This window comes from Neofelis nebulosa, chromosome 9 (genome assembly GCF_028018385.1).
Source record: "Neofelis nebulosa isolate mNeoNeb1 chromosome 9, mNeoNeb1.pri, whole genome shotgun sequence".
In the NCBI taxonomy this organism is placed as follows: domain Eukaryota; kingdom Metazoa; phylum Chordata; class Mammalia; order Carnivora; family Felidae; genus Neofelis; species Neofelis nebulosa.
Genome location: NC_080790.1, coordinates 65,602,497 through 65,611,478, shown reverse-complemented (window position 1 = coordinate 65,611,478; position 8,982 = coordinate 65,602,497).

Here is an 8,982-nt window from a genome sequence, read left to right as displayed (position 1 = left end):
GCGGGCCTGAGGGGCCTTCACACTTCACATCACCCCTTTTACCCATCACGACATACAAGGCAAGTACACCTGGATTTTCCGAACAACTTATTTCTTCAGAGTCTTTAACGCTATGGAACAAGAAGCTGCCACTGAGTAGGGCCAAGTATAGGGGCTGCTTGCTTTTCTCCTTGCCTCCCACCAATTTAAATTATAGGTATATATTTTCTGTGGGTACAAAATGCCTACAATTCTTAATCTGTTCAATGTGCAGTAACATCTTGGTTATAAGGAGCTCAGTTAAGGGTGAATGTGGTTAAAAGCTCAGGTCTAGAGTCTAACTGCTGGGGTTTCAGTCATGGTTCTACAGCTTATTTATTAACTGTGTAACTTTAGGGACTGCTCTGGACTGAATGTTTGTGTCCTCTCAAAATCCACGTGTTAAAGCCTAATTCCCAGTGTGGCTGTATTTTGAAGACGGGTCCTTTAAGGAAGTAATCAAATTTAAGTGAGGTCATACAGGTGAAGCTCTCATCCAACAGGATTAATGCCTATATAAGAAGAGACACCAGAGTTTCCTTTTCCTTCTTCTTTCCCTTCTTTTCCCTTCACCGAGTAAAGGCCATGGGAGGATGCAGTGAGAAAAGACAGACGTCTCCAAGTAGGAAGAGTGCTGGCCCTGAAACTGAATCATCTGGAAACTTGCTCTTGGACTTCTGGCTTCCAAAACTGTAAGAAAATACATTTCTGTTGTATACACCCCCCAGTCTATGGTATTTCTTTGTGTAGTAGCCCAAGAAGACTACTAATACCGGGAAATTATTAAATTCTCTGTACCTTAGTTCCCTTACTATAAAATTAAGATAACAAATAGGCCCACCTCCAAGTGTTGCTTTGATGAGCTGAGTGTAATAATCTCAAGTAATGTTAGTTATTCATATTATAATTATCGAGAATGCAATTAACTGTTCTCTATATGTATCTAGAATAGAATCAGCTAATTATATATGGGGAATGAGTTTTTTTAATATGAATTAAGTGCATTAGGTGTATTTATACTTGTATGTAGAAGAATGTGAGCCTGAGACAGATTTAAAGTTGTGGCAAAGAATGCTAAATACAGAAGTCTGTGAAATGTAAGAAGAGTAAATCAAGCACATTTTTTTTATATGAATTTTGGCTTTTTTTGAAGTTGTGACTCAAAGGTGACCAGACTTAGAGCAATGAATAATTTTTTAAAGTTTTCTTTTTTTTTTTTTAATTTTTTTTTTTTTTTTTTAACGTTTATTTATTTTTGAGACAGAGAGAGACACAGCATGAACGGGGGAGGGGCCGAGAGAGAGGGAGACACAGAATCGGAAGCAGGCTCCGGGCTCTGAGCCATCAGCCCAGAGCCCGACGCGGGGCTCGAACTCACGGACCGCAAGATCGTGACCTGAGCTGAAGTCGGACGCTTAACCGACTGAGCCACCCAGGCGCCCCTAAAGTTTTCAACACTCCTCAAAATGTACTCCAGGTAACTAACTGCAAATTGTTAGTCTGAATCTTACTTCAAACAATGACAACACAAAAAAACAACACAAAACAAACACAAAGCATACACAGTATATGGTTGATTTAGTTTAGCCCCAAACTTCAACATGAGATTTTGACTGCATGAAACCATTTGCAACCAGTTTGATTTTTTGTTTTTTGGTTTTTTTTTGGATGAGTTGTTATTTCAGTGTTTTGGAGAAAAGAGCCAATTTAGTAAAGCAAAGGTCAAATCAATTATTTGTTGTTATAAAAGGGGAAATGAGTAAGTGATTTAATTAATTTTGTATTTTTTTAAACTGGTAATCTTTGTGAGGTTTAGATAAAACCTTAATGACATCTGGGTTTCTTTTCCTACTGGTTAATACCTCAACATAGTGACTTTATCATTGTATAGGCAAATTGCTTACTGCATTAAGCGCCTCAATACAGTCTTTGGGACTCAGAGTTGGAAGTTGATGTACTTGTGTGGCAGTGGGTGGGAATGGTGGGTGAGGAGGAGTGTGGAGGTGAGACCAAGTGTCTTCAGTCATTTGACTGATTGACCTAATACATTTTCTGCTATTCCTAAAAAAAAAAAAAAAAAAAAAAAAAAAGTCCAGGTTGTTGCTGATGCCTTGGAGGGTAGGATGCAATTCTTATAAGAAAATAAGAAACCTAAGGATGAGAAAGAGTACTGATTAAAAATCAGAGATAAAGTAGGGAAAGCAGGTTTTTCTGAAACAAAAAATCTCTTTTTAATCTTTCTTCTACCTCTTAATTAACAAGTCTGGTTAGAGGAAGAAGGTAGAGAGAGGGTGAATACAGAATTTCAGTGTCATCAATAAATGTATTCTCATTTTCATATTTTACTATAATTCTATAAAACTGGGGCTTAGCAGAAAAGTGTATAATGGATCATAAATATAATAGTATTTTCTTAGTATAAATTATATTCTCATGGTGTTTATAATTGAATAATAAAGTCTTTTAATAAGCACTAGAAAATCATAAATATAAAACCAAGTAATGAAAAACTAGTTTAAAATAAAACATTTTACAGTACTGTAATTTGGTATTATAATTAAATTATCTGAACTTAGTATTGTAAGTTCAGTGTGTAATTAGATAATTCCTTTGCTTTAAGAAAAAGGGACTTTTTAAAAAGTTCTTTCTCACTTAAGTTATGAATAAGAAAATACTAATGTGCTACATATGCACTTTATTAAGTGATGCGTAGGCAGGGGTAGAAAGGAAAATAGAAAACTTTAACAAGAATGCCTGCTAAAAAGTGATATAAAAGTTGTTTTGTATTGAATTCCCACCCAAAAATATCTGAGAGTGAATAGAACTCCTATATTCCTTTCTTAAATATTGCGTTAGGAATAGTTTTATTTGATGGAAAGTAATGAAAAGACAAGAACACATTTCTTAGTAACCTAAGAGAGTATATTTGACTATAAGCTTACGGTATCTACAAGTGCTGTTTGTGGAGGATATTAATATTTCTAGGCAAAGCAAAGCATTATCAATGGGAAAACTATTAAAAGTAAGAACATTTGGTAAAGTGGCCACTTCCAAAGTGAATATTATAAATAAATGGTTTTATCAATAATGAACATTTAAAAGGAACAAAATTTCACTAAAATGGTAAAATAAGAGATTTCTAGGAATAATCTCAGTAAAAATATGTAAGACCAGATGAACAAATTTAAAACCTCATGGAGGAAATAACTAAAAGACCATTTTTTGTGGAAATAGCTATATTTTTCCTTCTTGTATCTCTTATCATTTGAATTTGCTGGACACATAATAGGCCATGAAATATTTGTTGAACAACTAATGAATCAACCTTGTGGATATGTAGAATATAGTTTCGGAAATGCTTTCATAGTATAAAAATATTGCACTGTTGATAGTGTGTGTACATACATAAAAATATGCATGTATATGTATGTTTCATGTATACACTGACTGTCAATAGTGCAGTATTTTATATTTATATAGGTATGTTTATTTAATATAAAAATGAATATTCTTAAAATTGCATCTAGCATCCTACATGACAGAAATAATAGAAGCTTGTCATTCTGGTATTTAATCAGAATGTCAAGGGTTACAGATTTATTCTTTTATATTTACTTATTTTGCTGCTAAGTTTTAGTTAATTTTTCCCTAAGGTTTTTAAAAAAACATTTATTATCTTGAGAGAGAGAGAGAGAGCGCGCGAGAGCGCAAGCAGGGGAGGAGCAGAGAGAGAGAGAGAGAGAGAGAGAGAGAGGGAGAAAGAATCCCAAGCAGGCTCCACACTGTCAGTGAGGAGTCCAATGTGGGGCTTGATCATATGAACCACGAGATCATGACCTGAGCTGAAATCAAGAGATGGAAGCTCAACTGACTAAGCCACCCAGGTGCCCCTGCTCCTAAATTTTAAATCCTTGCTGTTAGGTACTCTGTTTTCTGCATATACAAGGCCAAAATGCTCAATAACTAAAAACAAACACTTACGTACACATATATGCACACACACATAAATACACACAGTAGTTAGCCAAACAGAAGAATAAACAGAGAATAAAACCTAGTGTCCCAGTTCAAATCAGTTATCTTGTTTCACCCATTCACTTATCCATCCATTGATCCATTAATCCGTCAATCTATTGATCCATTGATAAATTCATCCTTAGATGCATACATATATTAGAGTTTATTGATCTTATAAACTGGTATCATTAAAGTGTTTCAGCCAGGGAAACATAAAAAGTGATCAGAAAGATGGAAGAATATTGCCATAGGAAAAGCTGGGAAAGGCAGAGTTTTAAGGAATTGGGTGGAGTCCATTGGGATCCTACAGAGAGATTATGTTTTGATTCCATTGAATTCATTGCTTAGGCTGCTACTGATGAATTTCAAGATAGCAATTTCAGTAAGTTCATCAAACCAAATTCAGTTGTACTGAAGGTAAGGGGGATGAGGTAGAAGTAAGGAGATGAAGACATGGCATACTATGAGTATCACTCTTGTAACTGGGAAAGAGTGGCCTCTGCCCTCAGAACTGTATTATGAAAGGACATGTATCACAAGCACACACTCTGAAAAGTTTATTAAAGGACAAGAGGGCAGTGCTGTTAGTCAGGATCTGGAACTCCATGCTCTCGTAGCACAGGCCGTGAACCTAAACATCCTTCTTTGTCATATACCATTCAGACTCCAGGGAAATGCTTCTCTTCATCTGTTGCTCTATGTCCTTGAAACAAAGTGACAATGTCTGAATGCCATGAAGTTTTGTGTGTCAGGCCAATGTCAAAATCATAGAGGGATATATATACCTTCAAATTGCAGGAGTAATCTGAGCGAGTGGTTAGGTAAAAGAAAATAAAAAGATATTAATTAACTTGTCAAATTCTTTCTCTTACATGGAAAAATGTCATAGATTCTTGCATGACAAAGTATCATTCCCAGCAGTTCTGAGCATTTAGTCTGTTCCTGTGTGTTCTAAGTTCTGGTTCTGGAGGCACTCAAAAATAGTACAAAATTTGTAGCATTTTATGGTAGCTGAGAATTGGTTTATAATAATAAACCACATTACTATAATGATTAATTTTTTTGCTTTAATTTACGTATTTGAAGAAAATATATTGAAAATTTGGATGCTTTGAATATAATGACATTTTATATTTTAACTTCTAGGTCATTCCCATCAGAACAAAAATAACGTTATAATGTTGCTTGTAAAAATAATTTGTGATTTTGATGAAATAAAGGCAAAGATATTTTGGGGTATAATTTCTGAATTAGATACAGGTTTGTTTATTGCGTGTCCAAACATTGGTACCTCAAAAGCGAATACTCAGATATACACAATAAGTATTGATTAAATTCCATCATCTTTAATATTTTGCCTAATTTCAGTCACATAAAAATGTAGTTTTGTACAAATTTTTTCATTTCTAAAACTTTATAAAGGTAGATTTATCAAAGTAGAAGAAAAATGTTTTTATTTAAAAGTATGTTAGTATGTGGGCTTCATTTGTATTCTTGCTTTGGGCCTTGCAAATTGTAGGGTGGGTCTAATGTGATTACATTCTTGAACATTTGTCCACTCACATAGTTTCTTGAGATAAATTTATAGAATAGATTTACAAAGTCAAAGACAAAGCACTGTTTTGTGAGCGTTTAGATCTGTAATGATTTCCTAGCAAAAGCATTTTTGATAAATGAAGATATTGTTTATTGAGTGCTGCTCACTCTCCTACTACCAGAACCTCCTTCTTAATTTTGTTATTGAATGTGTAAGTTATTGTAGTGTTGAAAAATTTTGCAGAGCTCTTCCTTGGGCTCTGAAGAGACCGAGAGGAAATCAGAAGAGACCTGGGGAAGTGGGCAGGACAGCTGGAAGAGGCTTTCTTTGGGCTCAGGTTTTATCAGTGGTCTCTGTGATGCAGTTTAGGTGACAACCAGGAATCACTCAGCCTGGAAATTTGTGGGCCAATTTTTTTTCAAAACAAATAGTATTTTAAAGAAATGTACCAAAATATAAATCAGAAAATTTATTAACGTATGGAGAGAATGATAATTACATATAGTTCTATACCTAGAGAAAAATTGCTGTAGTACTTTTGTGTGTGTATATATTTATGTGCTATATAAATATGCATATTTTATATACTATTGTATATGTATACATATGTGTGTGTATATTTTTTTAATTTTAATATTACTTCCCCCCCCCCCCCCCCCTTAACGTGCTGTGAACATCTATCCATGTCAATACATATCTAGGGTTGCATTTCATTCGTATATGCATATACCTTAATATATTCATTTATAATTTATATCACATTCTTAGACATCTAAGATGTTTTACTTCCATAAGTAATCTCAAGATAAACATCTTCATACATAAATCTTTAGAATATTATCCATTTATTATTTTAAAGCATTTTCAGCAAAGTGGAATTACTGATTTTAAAATAAATGCACATTAAAGCTTTTGATAGACATTGTCAAATAACTCTCCACAAAGGGTATATATATTTTATTCTGCAGAATGTGAGGGAGATTAATTTGATGATTCACTGTCATCATTCTTTTGCACTCTTTACCAATCTCAGCGGCAACCCAAAATAATTTTTATTTTATTGTGGATAGTTACAAATAATTTTAAATAAGTTTTGATATATTTATGGACAAATGCATTTATTTGTGAATTGTTTGTTCATATAATTTCCCTATTATTTGATGTCTTCAGCCTATTCTTACTTATGAATACGTCTTACCAGAAAAAAAATATTAAAACTTCATTTTAATTTGGTAGCAATTAGAAAATTATTTATTGACCAATGCTCTGTTTTAGGCCACATAGAGGGCGCTAAATAGAAAAGATGAACAAAATAGACAAGACAGCTGAGCTGAACGACTCCATTTAATGATGAAGCCAAGAAGGATAGAAAAAGAGAGCCTTCATACCTGAAAAGGTGTTTAACTAAGACAGCAGTGATTAAATTTACATTGCTGCAGAGCAAGAAATCTGGCTTTGTGATTCATATTGTTATATTTTTAAATTTTTGTTATTTTATATAAGTTTATTACAAGCATAAATTAATATAGTTTTAGAATTCAACTAGTATTGAGCAGCTTTATAAGAAAAAGCAGCATCATATCCTGCCCTGTTCCTCCCTACCCCATACTCCCACTGTATAGAAGAAGCCACCTTCATCACCTTAAGTTTTTGAGACAGGTATATGCCTGCATACTTCTAAATAGTATATTTAAGTGGCTATTTTTTGATATTTAAATTTTAGCTATTTTGAATTGATTTGATGTTAAGGTTAAGAAAGGCTGTAATTCTATTACCCTCTCTCGTATATGCACATACATACACGTACGTGCACACATCAAACACCTATACTGTATCTTCTCAAAATTATAATTTTTATTTAAATCATATTTCTGAATTTATAATATGTAACCATTACCCAAGGTTTCTGTCTCAGCAATGTTGACATTTGGGGCTGGATAATTCTTTATCCTGAGGGGCTGTCCTGTACCTTGTAGGATGTTTAGCAGTATCCTTGCATCTACCTGCCAGATGCCAGTAATACATCCCTGTTGTAATTGTAATAACCAAAAATATCTCTAGGTGTTGCCACATAATCCCCTGGAGGACAAAATTTCCTCCAGTTGAGAACTACTCATTTCATAAGTAGTAATTTTTGCTTTTGAGTATTGTTTACCACAGAAATTACACATCCTTCAATTACTTTTTTCATACAACTTTTGTTTTTATTAGGAGTTAACAATTGCATTCTGTGTATTTGTATGTGTTTGCTTCATTTTATGTGTAAATTCACTGGCACAGTTAGCAAACCTCTCTTAATGTGGCAAAGTCATCAGTTAATCTGTGGGTTCAGTTTTCTCTGGGAGGTACATTTCCCTCCTCCTGCCCCAGTATGGACTGATTGCTCTGTGTCAGATATAAAGCTGTCATCCTGCAACTTCTAGTCATACTAAGAATTTCCTTTGCTTCACTAATCTGGTAAAGCCCATTTCCTGTATTCGTGTGTACTGACTGTAAGTTGCATTTGGCTGCTAGTACCAAATACCAAAACATCAATGACTCTAAACAAGCAACAGATTGACTTTTTGCTGATGTAAAAGTAACAGAGAGGTAGGTAATTCTTTGCAGTTATGATAGCTCCAAAAGTTGTTAGGGATCTTGGCTCCATTTCTCTTTTTGTGACACCATGCTCATGTACAGCTTGCCTTCTGATGTTCAAACAACAACAACAACAACAACAACAACAACAACAACAACAAAAACCAAGGCTGCTAGGTCTCTGATGTCTCTGCATTCAAAATAGGAAACAGGAGGAAAGATGGGGAGACAACAAAAAAGTTCTTGCATAAAATTTGTTTTTGTTTTGTTTGTATGTTGGAAATCATGTTCTCTTAGGTTAAGGTATTGAAGATACTCCTTCTTTGCCTTTGGGCTTTTAGTATTGCTACTGAAAAATGGCATATCATTCTGATTCCTTATTCTTTGTGATTAATTTTTTTGCTCTGTTTTAGATGCTTTTAGCATCTTTATCTTTGCTGTTTTTACATTTCATGACAATCATCTTAGTTTGGATCTTTTTTATTTGTTTTGCTGGGAACTTGGAGGAGCTTTCCAATAAGGAAACTCAATTTCTTTTGGATAGTTTTCTTATAATACTTCTTTTTTCTAAGATCTTATTTTTAATTAATTTCTACACCCAACATGGGTCTCAAACTTACAACCCCAAGATCAAGAGTTACATGCCATACTGACTGAGCTAGCGAGGTTCCTCTCTTATAGTATTTCTTTGATAATTTATTCCCCTTTACTTTTTCTGTGCTTTGAGTCAGGATGTTAGGACTCTAATAGTTGATTGGAACACCTGAATTGATTCTATAATTTTTCTTTTTCCCCCCTCTAATTTTTATTTTCATTATTTTTTTATTTATTTA